The sequence below is a fragment of the Arachis ipaensis genome, chromosome B5 (genome assembly GCF_059453495.1).
Source record: "Arachis ipaensis isolate K30076 ecotype BB chromosome B5, ASM5945349v1, whole genome shotgun sequence".
NCBI classification, from domain to species: Eukaryota; Viridiplantae; Streptophyta; class Magnoliopsida; order Fabales; family Fabaceae; genus Arachis; species Arachis ipaensis.
In genome coordinates, this window is record NC_142440.1 from 48,618,507 (window position 1) to 48,632,457 (window position 13,951).

Genomic DNA, 13,951 nt, shown 5'->3' on the forward strand with positions numbered 1-13,951 from the left:
GTGATACATTTTGTGCTTAAACTGAGTGGTTTTATCAACATTCTATCACACTTATCCATATAAAATACATGGTTTTGTGTTTCCTTCTCAATTTCACTCAATGGTTGAAAACATGTTTTTTAGGCTTTAATTGTGCTATATTTTTATCTTCCTCTTTTACCATTCGATGCTGTGATCCATTTGTTAAGTGATTTCAGTGTTTATAGGGTATGGTCTAGAAGAGAGGAAAGAAGTATTCATGAGTGGAAGGAGCATGAAAAATGAAGCTTTGAAGTTTTGGCATCGACGCACACGCGTAGAAGCTGAATTCTGGAATTGGCGCACGAGCATGGACGAATACGCGTGGCTGGGCGGAATCTTCATCGACGCGTACACACGCCTGATACGTATGCGTGGATCGTAAAAAGCCCGTCGACGTGTACGCGTGACCCACGCGTACGCGTGACGCACGTACGTGACCTCTTTAGTAAAAACATGCCTAGCGATTTTAGAGGGTTTCCAGGTCCAATTCTGGAAGGAATTCTGGCGAGAAAAGATTAAAAGAACCAAGGATTGAAGGGGAAAGCATGTTTTGCTCATTTAGTTGGTTAGTTACATTTGGAAGTTACATTTTTAGAGAGAGAAACTCCAACTTCTCTCTAGGGTTTTTGGCTTTCTCATTTCCAATTGTACTTGGATACTTTGGTGAGATCTAAATTTGATTCAAATTTACATTGCTCTAGTTGTAGATCCTCTTCTTCTATTCTCAATTTAGTGTTTTTGATGTTCTAGTGTTGTAGATCTTGGATATAGACTTTGTTACTTTGATTTTCCTTAATGAATTGAGAAATTTCACTTTCATTATTGTCAATTGTTTGCTTGTTGTCAATTGTTTGTTACAGATAGCCTTAATTCAATTCCTTTCTCTAATTTCATGATGTCTTCCATTATTGCTCCCCAAATGCTTGATAAAATGTCAACTATAGCTATGGAGTAGTTCTTCTCTCTTGGCTATGGGGTTGGGTAATTGGAGACACTAGAATTATCAAGGTCTTTTATTGATTGACAATTGGAAATTGCTAATTGATTTGAATGACACTAACTCTAGTCTTTCCTTAGGATTAGACTAGGACTTGTGGACTCAAATTGATTACCTTCACTTGACTTTCCTCCATAGTTTGAGGTTAACTAAGTGGAGCAATGACCAATTGATGTCACAATTGATGGAGATAATAATGATAGGACTTCCAATTCTCAACCCTAGCCAAGGCTTTTATATCAATTGATTGTTGTTTACTCTTGCTTGATTTCAATTCCTTGTGTCCCTTAGTTTCATTGTCATTTGTTCATTACTTTTATGCAAGCTTGTTTACATTTCTCGCATTCAACCTCAAACACCAAGAGACTCATAGCCAATAATGTGCACCTTAAGGCAATCCTAGGGAGAACGACTCGAGACTAATACTCTCGGTTAATGATTTGAATTGTGGACACACTTTCTTGTTTGATGCGTTATAGTTTGTTGGTTTAGACTATACACACGGCATAATTCCATTGGAAAATTCTATACTGACAAAATATAGCTCATCAAAATGGTGCCGTTGCCGGGGAGTTACAATTGTGTGCCATATTATTGGTTAGTGTAAATATATGGATATGTGAATACTTGCATTTTTTTCATTGATTGATTGTTAGTTTGATTGATTATTTAGCATTAACCTTTGTTTAGTGCATTTTCTTGTCATGAGCTCTATGCATCTTTCCTTGAATGACGCGATCACTACCGGATCCAAGCTTAGCCACTTTTGATCCCGAAATTGAGAGAACTTTATTTCATCTTAGGCAAGCTAGGAGACGGTTAGCCTTTGGAGGTGGTGAAAGGGTTCCTACCACTTCATCAACCTTATCCGGGGTTGAATCGGAATTGTCATTTGAAAAAGGCACGGTATACTGATGAACGGATTTTTGCTAGTAAAGAATTTCACAAATAAATTCCCGTTGTAAGTATAGTTTCTAAACCAACAAAGAATCCTTTCGTACAAAAACTAGTTTGTCACTAAAGCAAACCCAAAAAAATTAATAACTGAAGTATTTAAACCTCGGGTCGTCTCTTAAGGAATTGTAGGGAGGTGTATTTATTATTGGTTATGGAAGATTATCTTTTTGGGTTTTTGAATAAGGAACAAGAAAATAAAATTGCAAGAAATTAAATTAATAACTAATAAAGCTCTTAGCAAGGTATGAGAACTGGAAATTCTATCCTAGTTATCCTTATCAGTTGTGATGAGAATTGTTTATTGCTCCCACTTAGTTAACCCTTACTAAATAAAGGAAAGTCAAGTGGACTAATCAATTTGATTCCTCAAGTCCTAGTCAACTCCTAAGGAAAGACTAGCTTTAGAGGGATCCAAATCAACCAGCAAATTCCAATTATCAATCAACAAGGGAGTTTGATAACTCAAGTGTTACCAATTACTCAACCAAAGCCAAGAGGAGAGAAATCTAAATATTGAAGGCATCAATAACATAATTGAAGAAAGCAATCATAAATCTGAAATATCTCAAATTGCATTAAGTAGAAAATCAAATTAAACATGAGAATTCATAAACCAAATTGTCAACATAAAGCAATCAACAAATGGAATAAATAAAATTGAATACTAGAATAAATAAAAGTAGAAGAGAAACTAAATTAAAGGAACATTGAACCTGGAATTGAGATGAAATAAACCTAACACTAAGAGAAATCCTAAATCCTAGAGAGAGGAGAGAGCCTCCCTCTCTAGAAACTACAGCTAAAACCTAAATTTGTCAATAATGAATGTTGTCTGAATGAATTGATGCATTCCCCCACTTTGTAGCCTCTAATCTGTGTTTTCTGGGCCAAAAACTGGGTCAAAAATAGCCCAAAAATTACCCCCAGTGATTTTTGATACGTCCAGCACATGGCTCTGTCATGCGTACAGGTCATCCAGGCCCACGCGTGGATTGAACTTTTGCCAGGTCACGCGTCCGGTTGATCCACGCGTGCGGGTCGCCTAACAGCGTGGCAACTATGACAAATTATATAACATTTCAAAGCTCCGGATGTTAGCTTTCCAACGCAACTAGAACCGCCTCATTTGGACCTTTGTAGCTCAAGTTATGATCGATTGAGTGCGAAGAGGTCAGGGCTAAAAGCATTAGTGATTCCTTCAGTTTCTTGTATTCCTTCCACTTTTGCATGCTTCCTTTCCATCCTCTAAGCCATTCCTGCCCTATAAATCCTGAAATCACTTAACACACAGATCACAGCATCGAATGGTATAAAAGAGGAATTAAAATACATAAATTAAAGGGCTTAGGAAGCAAGTTTTCCATTATAGAACAAAACTAGGAAGGAATTGTAAAACCATGCAAATTATATGAATAAGTGAGCAAAGAATTGATAAAAACCACTCAAATTAGCACAAGATAAACCATAAAATAGTGGTTTATCATATACTCTTCCATCGATACTACTAATACCTCTTCTATTGATCTAGGTAGCGAAACTATGGCCGGTGCTCCAAGGAGAGTCACTCTTAAGGAAGACGGTGCTCCGGACTTTGTTCTTCAACCGCTTCAAGTGCGTCACCCAGAGCTAAATAGTAATTTTGAACTCAAGACCGCTTTGATTAATCTCTTACCAAAGTTTCATGGGCTCTCCGCCCAAGATCCTATTAAACATACACCTTATAGACTTCGAAGGTGTATGTTCAACAACTAGGCGGGAGGGTTCCGATGAGGTTGCTATTTGGTTATTTGCCTTCCCCTTCTCACTTGAGGGAAGAGCCAAATAGTGGTTTTACACCTTGCCCGATGAGATTGTTGGTGATTGGAATTTGCTTAGAAGGGAGTTCTTAGATAAATTCTTTCCTCCGGAAGTGACGGATCGATTGAGGAAAGAAATTTCATGCATTGTCCAAGGTGAAATGGAAACTCTATAAGAGTATTGGGAAAGGTTTCAGAGGCTTCTTGACTCATGTCCTCACCATATGATTGACACTCTAGTGTTGATTAGCTATTTTTTGTCAAGGAATGAAGCCACAAGACAAGATCCTCTTGAATGCCTCAAGCAATAGTTCCTTGACAAAGTATAGAACGGTGGAAGAGGCATGACAATTGCCGATTTGGCTGAGTCCACCCAAGCCACTAGACAAAGAAACAACCATCCAAGAGCTATAAATGAAGTTTCTACTAGTGGTGAGACCTCCACCCTTACCCAAACATTGGGAGAGATGACAAATATTCTTAAGCAACTTCAACTTAACCAACAACAATCTCCACCTCCTCAACCATAACAAAGTCAATAATTGGTCCCCCAAAGAGTGTGCGGAATTTGCTCTTGCTACTTCCATTACACCGATGATTGCCTGAACCTCCAAGAAGATAATACCTTGGCAGCTACTAATGCTTACTACAATCGCCCCAACCAAGGTTATCAACAACAAGGAGGCAACTATAGCCAAGGGGGCAATTTTAATCAAGGGTGGCAAGATAGCTCCAACCAAGGATGGAGGGACAACTCTAACCAAGGACGGAGGGATAACAGTAACCAAGGATGGAGAGATAACTCCAACCAAGGGTGGAGGGACAATTATAATCAAGGTGGAAGGGACAACTATAATCAAGGAGGAAGGGACAATGGAGGGAACCAAAGATAGAACAACAACAATCAACAAAACCGATACCAACAAAACCCTCCATATCAAACCCAAAACCAAGGGAAACCACACCAAACCTACCAAGCACCTCATCAAAGGCAAGCACCTCCAAACAACCAACCACAAGCACCCCAAATCACCTACCCTTCTCCTTCGTCCAACCAAGATGAGACACTCCGCTCCATTCTCCAAGGCCAAAAGACGCTTCAAACAACACTTATCTCAAGCCTTGCCGGTATTGCATCTACACTTCAAGCCCTTGCTTCTCACATAGAATCAACCCCCACCTCTACCACTCAAGCCTCAATCTCAAGTACCTTACCCTCTCAACCTCTACCTAACCCCAAGGGTGGCATCAATGCCATTACCTTGAGGTCCGGAACTAAATTGCAAAAGAAGAGTTCGCCAAGCCCAATAGGGGTCACTCACGATGAGGATGTGGTTGAGATAGAAGAAGTTAATGAAGAGGATGAAGCTCAAGAGGTAGTTGAAGAAGTGATTGCTCAACCAAGGGGTAGAATGCCTAAGGATGGGGATGCCTTGCAAGGAGCTACTCCAATCCCATTTCCAACATTGGCAAAGAAAACAAAGAAGCAAGTTGAGTTGGACACCAAAATGGTGGAGATGTTCAAGAAAGTTGAGGTAACTATTCCTCTCTTTGATGCTATCCGCCAAGTGCCTAAATATGCAAAGTTTCTGAAGGACCTATGTATGCATAAGGAGAGAATTTGTGAATTAGAAACTATACCATTGCGGAGCTCTATTCTGCTTTAATGGATAGTATGCCGGAGAAGTGTGGTGACCCCGGCCCTTGCCTAGTAACTTGCCCCATAAATGGAGTCCAATTTATGGATTCTATGTGCGGTCTTGGTGCTTGCGTGAGTATTATGTCCTTGTCTATCTATGAGGTCTTAAAGCTCCCACCGTTGAAATGGTTGGCCACCCGAATTGTCTTGGCGGACAAAAGCATAATTTCAGTGGTTGGTATAGCAGAGGATGTTCTAGTGAGTATAAAGGGGTTGGTATTTCCAATTTTTTTTCATATTCTCAAGATGCCCCCTAGTGACCGGTAGGACCTCATCTATTTTGCTTGGGAGGCCATTCTTGAAGACCTCCCGGTTCATGTTGGATGCATTTATGGGCACCTATTCATTTGAGATCGATGAAAGAGAAGTGAGTTTTAATCTTGATGAAGCCATGAGACACCCACCGAAGGATCACTCTATTTTCCAGTGTGATTTGATTGATAATGTTGTAGCCGAAGTTCATCAAGATGGCTTTGATGGAAAGAGTATGAATCAAGACCCAAGTGTGGGGAGTCCCCATGTATGTGAAGAAGAAGTCTTATCACCTCCAATGATACCGAAAGACAAAATGCCGAGTCATGACCAAAATGCAGATTTGAAGCCCCTCCCAACCCACCTAAAATATTCCTTTCTTGAGAAGAACCAAAAGTTCCCGGTAATAGTTGCAAGGGAGCTCACCTCCCACCAAGAAGAAAAGTTGCTTAATGTCTTGAGGAGGAACAAGAAGGCCATAGGGTGGAGCTTGGCGGACTTAGTCGGCATTAGCCCCCAAGTGTGTGAACACTGAATTTTCTTGGAAGAAGGAGCTAGACCTGTTAGACAACCTCAAAGGCATCTAAATCCTACCATTTTAGAGGTTGTGAAGAAGGAGGTCACCCGGTTATTAGAAGCAGACAGTATCTATCCGATTTCGGATAGTGAATAGGTGAGCCCTGTCCAAGTGGTCCCAAAGAAATCCGGTGTTACTACAATCAAGAATGAACAAGGGGAGCTTATAGCCACAAGAGTCAAAAACTCATGGAGGGTATTTATTGACTACCGGCGCCTAAACTTGGCCACTAGGAAGGATCACTTTCCGTTGCCCTTCATCGATCAAATGCTTGATCACCTATGTGGTAAATCTCATTATTGTTTTTTAGATGGATATTCCGGTTATTTCCAAATTCACATTGCTCCCCAAGACCAAGAAAAGACAACCTTCACATGCCCTTCGGAATGTATGCGTATAAGTGATTGCCATTTGGCTTGTGCAACGCACCGGCAACGTTCCAAAGGTGTATGATGAGTATATTTGTGGATCTTTTGGAGCAATGCATGGAGGTGTTCATGGATGATTTTAGTGTTTACGGGGACTCCTTTGATCTTTGCCTAGACAATCTTGCAAAGGTATTAGAGAGGTGTACTAAATCAAACCATGTGTTAAATTTTGAGAAATGCCATTTTATGGTTAAACAAGGTATTATTTTAGGGCACATTGTCTCTGACGATGGTATTTTGGTTGATCCGGCAAAGGTCAATGTTATTTCTAGTATGCCTTACCCCTCTTCTGTGAGGGAAGTCCATGCATTTCTTGGACATGCAGGTTTTTATCGGCGATTCATTAAGGACTTTAGTAAGGTGGCAATACTTCTATCTCGATTGTTGCAAAAGGATGTGGATTTTGAATTGAGTGAAGAGTGCATGGCGGCCTTTGACAAGCTCAAAATTGCTTTGACCCAAGCTCCCATAGTGCGAGGGCTGGATTGGACTAGACCTTTTGAAATCATCTGTGACACCTCAAACTATGCGGTGGGAGTTGCGCTAGGTCAACGTGAGGGTAAAATTCCTTATGTCATTGCCTATGCCTCTAAGACTTTAGATGGAGCGCAATCCAATTATACTACCACCAAGAAACAATTGTTAGCTATTGTTTTTGCTTTGGACAAGTTACAGGCTTATTTACTTGGTTCTAAGGTGGTAGTATACTCGGATCACGCGGCATTAAAATATTTGTTGGCCAAAAAGGAATCCAAACCAAGGTTGATACGATGGGTGTTGCTATTGCAAGAATTTGACCTTGAAATCAAAGATAGGAGTGGTTCGCAAAACTTAGTGGTGGACCACTTGAGTCGCCTTGAGAACACAAAGGGCGATTCCACTCCTATTGATGAGACTTTCCCTCTTGAGGGCTTGCTAGCAATCTCTGAAGTTATCCCTTGGTATGCACCTATTGCCAATTACTTGGTTGCTCGCACTTTTCCTCCCGGTTTCTCTCAACATTAAAAGGATAAGCTTAAAAGCGAATCCAAATATTATGTATGGGATGACCCATACTTATGGAGATGTGGTGCCGATCAAGTAATTCGAAGGTGCTTGCCTCAATCCGAGCATCAAGCTATCTTGGAGGCTTACTACTCTTCTGAGGGTGGTGGTCATTTTGGTCGTCAAAGGACGGCTCAGAAGGTTTTGGATTGTGGCTTTTGATGGCCTACACTTTTCAAATATGCTTCTCTCTTTTTTAGCTCTTGCTCACAATGCCTTAGGTTTGGAAATATCTCTAAGAAGAATGAAATGCCCCAACAAATGATGTTGTTTTGCGAAATTTTTTATGTTTGGGGTATTGACTTTATAGGGCCTTTTCCAAATTCTAATGGTTTCATGTACATTCTACTTGCTGTTGACTATGTTTCCAAGTGGGTGGAGGCAATCCCCACTAAGACCGATGATGCTAATGTAGTGCTTTCTTTTGTCCGGAATAACATCATTTGCCGCTTTGGATCACCACGAGCAATCGTGAGTGATCAAGGCTCGCACTTTTGTAACAAAAGAATGGCAGGATTAATGAAGAAGTATGGCATCATCTATAAAGTGGCCATAGCATACCACCCACAAACGAACGGCCAAGCCGAGGTCTCCAACCGTGAAATGAAGTGCATATTGGAAAAGGTTGTGAAGCCTCATAGGAAGGATTGGAGTTCGAAGTTCGGTGATGCACTTTGGGCTTACCGGACGGCGTATAAAACGTCCATTGGTATGAGCCCATTCTTGTTGGTCTATGGGAAGGCTTGCCATCTTCTGGTGGAGATAGAACATAAAGCATATTGGGCTGTAAAAGAGTTAAACATCGGATTTGGGGCCGAGGTCGAAAGAAAGTTACAATTGGTGGAGCTTGAAAACCTTAGATTGGAAGCCTATGAGAATTCAAGGCTTTACAAGGAGAAGATGAAAACGGTGTATGATCGAAACATAAGAAGAAGAGAGTTTAGAGCCGGAGAACTAGTTCTCCTCTATAACTCTAGGTTAAGATTGATGCCTGAAAAGCTAAGATCGAGGTGGGAAGGCCCTATAGAGTGGAGAAAGCGGAACCATATGGAGTCTACCACCTAAGGCACCCTTCAAGCCCCAACATCTTTAAAGTAAATGGTCATCGTCTAAAGCTATACCATGGACAGAAGATGAAAAGCAACAAAGAGGTTGAGGTGTTCCTCCTTGAGGATGCACCCGAAGGCGAAGAGATTTGAGGTCATGACTGTCCAACTTAAGGACGTTAAACAAAAAGTTCTAGGTGGGAGACATGCCACCATGGTATAATTTGTGTATAATTCTTGCATATAGATCTTGTGATTCATTGTGACTTTTACAATTGCTTGATTTGTGAGTTTGTTCATAGTAGCGTTGATTTTGCTTGATTTTTGCTAAATTACTCATGAGGAGTTAATTGATAATGGTTTGATTGAATTGAGATGTGAAAAATGCTTAAGGTTGAGCTTTAAATGAGGTTTTTGATGTTTTTGACCCCTTTTTCATGCATTACTACCAAATTGTGCTATAATTGGACCTCCTCATGAGTCTGAAAAAAAATGGCCATCCACGCGCAATAGTGCTAGACGCGTACGCGTGGACGCATTTTTGCAGCCCATAGTACTAAAACCCGAGAGTTGTGCCTCCAGTGTGCCTACTTTATGCCTGGGGCACAACCATGACCCACGCGTACGCGTATCTGACGCGTACGCGTCCCCCTGCAAATTCGCACACCCACGCGTAAGCGTGGGCGACGCGTACACGTCGGCTGCGAATTTTGGCCACTCTGGTACAAAAACCAGAGAGTTATGCCCCCTTTATGCCAAAACTGTGCCAGGCGACCCACGCGTGAGCGTGGCTGACGCGTACGCATCGGTCGCCGATTTCCCAATCCACGCTTAAGCATGATAGACGCGTACATGTCCATTGTGCAGCACGCCACTTCTGGGCCAAAATCTAGAGAGTTTTGCCTGCTCTGTGCCCACTTTGTGCCTAGGGCACAACTTCTCCCACGCGTGCGCGTCACTTGACGCGTATGCATCCCCTCGCTCTCCTGCAACCCACGCGCACGCGTGGGAGACGCTTATGCGTCGCTTCTCTTTTCTGTCCCTCGACGCGTACACGTGGAGTGCACGCACGTGTCGCATCCCGGACGCAAGCAATGAAGAACGCGCACCCTATCACCACAACAAACAAGGCTTTTCACAACGGTCAAAAACCGTTGCCATAGATTGAAAAACCGTTCCCTAAACTTTAGGCAATGCTTTGGCAATGGTTTTTGACCTGTGGTGTATGCGGCCGTTGCCAATGTTCAAAGGCAACGGTTTTTTACCTAAGGCAACGGTAACAAAAAAACCGTTGCCAAAGTTATTGGTATAGGCAACGATTTTGAAAAAAAATTTTAAACAACGGTTTCAAACCGTTACTCGAAATGCAATGGTTTTAAACCGTTCTTTTTCATGATACAACGGTTTAAAACCGTACATGGATAGGCAACGGTTTTAAACTGTGGTAGTTTTGTTATCCACAACAGCAACTGTTTTAAAGCATTACCGTTGGTACCGTTTTTGGGTAACGGTTTTTGAACCGTTGCCATTTATAGTTGTCTAAGACAACGGTTTAAAAGTGTTACCATTGGTGTCATTTTTTGGCAACGGTTTTAACACCGTTGTCCTTTATAACTTTTGACAATGGTTTTTTGTAATATATAATTTTTTATTTTCAATAGTAGTTTTCTCGTGAATCAAATTAAATTCATTTTTTTAATTATTTAGAGTCAATAAATAATCTAAACTATTTGAATAAAGTCACTAAAGAAAAATAATTGAACATTTTTCATCAAATTTGACTTATAAAAAGTGTTGTAAGATCCACAATCACATTCAAAATACCACAATATATATACTATCAGACAACCTCGAACTATATCATCTAATATTGCAAAAAATATAACAAAGAAGAGTTGAACTAGCTATGCAGCAAATAGATTTATCATCATGTCTGATCCACAAGTTCATGACTTTTACTCTGTAACATTTGCTCTTAAAAGTTTGACCTTAATGAAGTTCGATTTCCCCATCAACATAGTTTTCCTGTAAAAAAAGAAAAAAAATCAAATATAAAACTACTAATAATGTCTACTAAAATTAGCATAATAAAGCCATCATCATCATTGCTCAACCAAAACAAGACATGAAATCAGCCATTAACAAGGATAAAACAGCACTCTACAATTTGAAACCGTTCATTCCAGGCATCAGCAGCAACCAAAAAGTTCAACCTAAATCCACTACAAATCAGATATAACTTCCTAACCACCTATAATCCACTAAGCATGTATAACTAAACTGACTAATTTAACAAAACTGAACAAACTAATTAAACTAAGAAAATGTAAACAGGGAAATAAACTAAGAACCTGCAGAAGAAGAAGAAACAGAAAATGGCAAGAGGAGGGAGAATGGAGGCAGAGCTGTGTCATCCCAGAGGCGGCTACTGGTGGTGCACGGTGGAGGATGAGCGTAGAAACAGGGAACAGTGGCATTTTTGTTCTGTTTCTGAAGACAGTGGACGGCAAAAATGGAAGAAGAAGAAAAAAGGGAAAGGGAAAGAAGGAGGTGTTTTCTTCACTATTGTCTCTATACAAAGATACTAATTATATACCATCCCTCTTATTGATTTAATTTATAAGATATTTAATTGAAAAAAAAAAGAACAAATTAAAGTAACCTATTGAGTTGAATTTGGTCACGAAACAAAACTAAAGTAACAAATTACCAAATTCAACTCACAAATTGGAATTCAATTAACACAAATTTTTAGAAATTTTGGCAGCATTCTGGCAGTAAATAGGACATTTCTGAATTTAAACAAACAGCAAAATCAACCCATATGACCTCACTAGAATCAAATCAGCACTAATCAGCACTAAAATCAAACGACAGCAAGCGAAAATGGCAATCACCAGCAATATAAAAATTAGCATAATAAGGCCATCATCATCATTGCTCAATCAAAATAAGGCATGAAATCAGCCATTAACAAGGATAAAACAGCACTATGTCAACTAAAATAAAAGACATATGTTTTAGACTAACTATAAATGATTTTTTCAATCAAGAGCTTATTGCATCTAAAGAATTTCTAGAAGTCAACCACTGCACACATATTCAAAAGAGAACATCTCAACTAATCATGAGACTAACAATTTGTATCTAACAAACTATGCAAAGAAGCTTAGGCAATCAATTAATTAGTAAATTTTCTTCACTATTATCTCTTTTTCTGGTTTTAAAAAGACAAACTAAAATAGCAACAAAGAATAAAAATATAAGTAATTCATAACCAGATTTTTTAACAAAAAATTCACTTTTAAAACCAGTTTTTAGAAAAATGGATAAGCAGTTAAGCACAATAGAAAGAAGGAAACTATTACTAAATCCCCCTTTTGAGCACTAAAAAAAACAGAAAGAAAAATCCCTTTAGTCCTTTACTACATGTTATCATGTATATTGCCACATCCTTTTAAATCCCTATTTTCTTTTTCTAGGTAGAATAATACTATTGAAACCACACAGAAATATAATATAAGGAAATCAATCAAGTTTAGCAACACAGAAATTCAGAACACAATGCACTAACAAAACGTGTTCATCTTCAAATAGACAGCATCATCATATGTTTCTTCTACTACACACTATCCCCAAGAAAAAATATAAAACAATTAGTACAATGATGAGCTTTGCTAACTAGAACTCAAATTAATGAACAATGCACAAACAGTTTTTGAACAATACAAATTTGAACAATGCACAAACGGCCAAATACAAATTTCCCTTTCTATCTAATTAGCCAAATAAATCCTCAAAATAGTCTTTGAACAATGCACAAAATAGTCAATGCAATGAAATAATTTAAAAAAATATCTTAACTCTTTTATTCAATATTTTTAGAACATTTTTTAGCTGAATCCATTAGTCAGGGTTAGTGTTAATCAACATAGTAATCAAGAAAGTGCTTGTGCTTGCTGGTGCCAGCACTGATAAGCTTTTTTATTAAATGCAAAGTAAAAGCGATTATTAATTCTCACTAATGACATGGTTGACAAAATTCTATGTTGTGTTTTGAATTAAATTGTTGATCTTTTGATTGAATGCATGCCACGTCATTGATATTATTTTCTTTATGTTAACACTTTAGACTTGTTGCCTAATCTATCATAATTGTTATTGTAGAACTAAACACTGTTTTAAAATTGTGCTTCTTATTGTTATTATTATTGTTATTTAGATAACCATTCTTCTAGAGGATTCATTGAAACATTTAGTTACTCTTTAGCATATGTTGGGTAATTTAGGCAGCACATACATATAATTAATTTTATTTCTTCTTGTGGTCTAAATAAAAATAAAGTGGAATTAGCCCCTGCTATATTTCTATCTAATCTTATAATCTTCATATACAGATAGTGATATATTATAGTTTTATATGGAAATAAATTTGCTACAGGGAAAGCTAAATGTGGCAGAAGATTAGGAATTCATGATGAGTTTTGCTAACTTTATATCCCTAAGAAAAAATCAAAAACAATTAGTACAATGATGAGTTTTACTAACTAGAACTCAAATTAATGAACAATGCACCAACAATTTTTGAACAATACAAATTTGAACAATGCACAAACGGCCAAATACAAATTTCCCTTTCTATCTAATTAGCCAAATAAAGTCTCAAAATAGTTTTTGAACAATGCACAAACATCACCACTTTCCTTTCTTCTTCTTAAATCCAACAAAAATACCCAACAGCCAAAGCCCTAACTAAGCAACAGAAACTCAGAGAAGAACACTTACCACAGATGACAACCCACAAACGGCCGATGCAGTGAAGCAGCAGCAGCAAAGAGACAACCCACAGATGACAACCCTTTTTTTTATTTTAAAGAGAAACTACAACAGCAACAAAGAATAAAAATATAAGCAATTCATAACCATAACTGTAATACTAACGTTACTATCACTTTTAGGCCTTAAATAAATTGATTTCTCAAAATAAGCAACAAACCATTCAAAGTGAACGAAGTATATAAATAAATCACTCAGAGTTGCAATGAATGATATATAAATGCATTTTTTAAAAGTTTAAATAAACTGTTCTAACTAAGTGTAAACTGACAAAGACCAAATAATGGATAACTTTTCT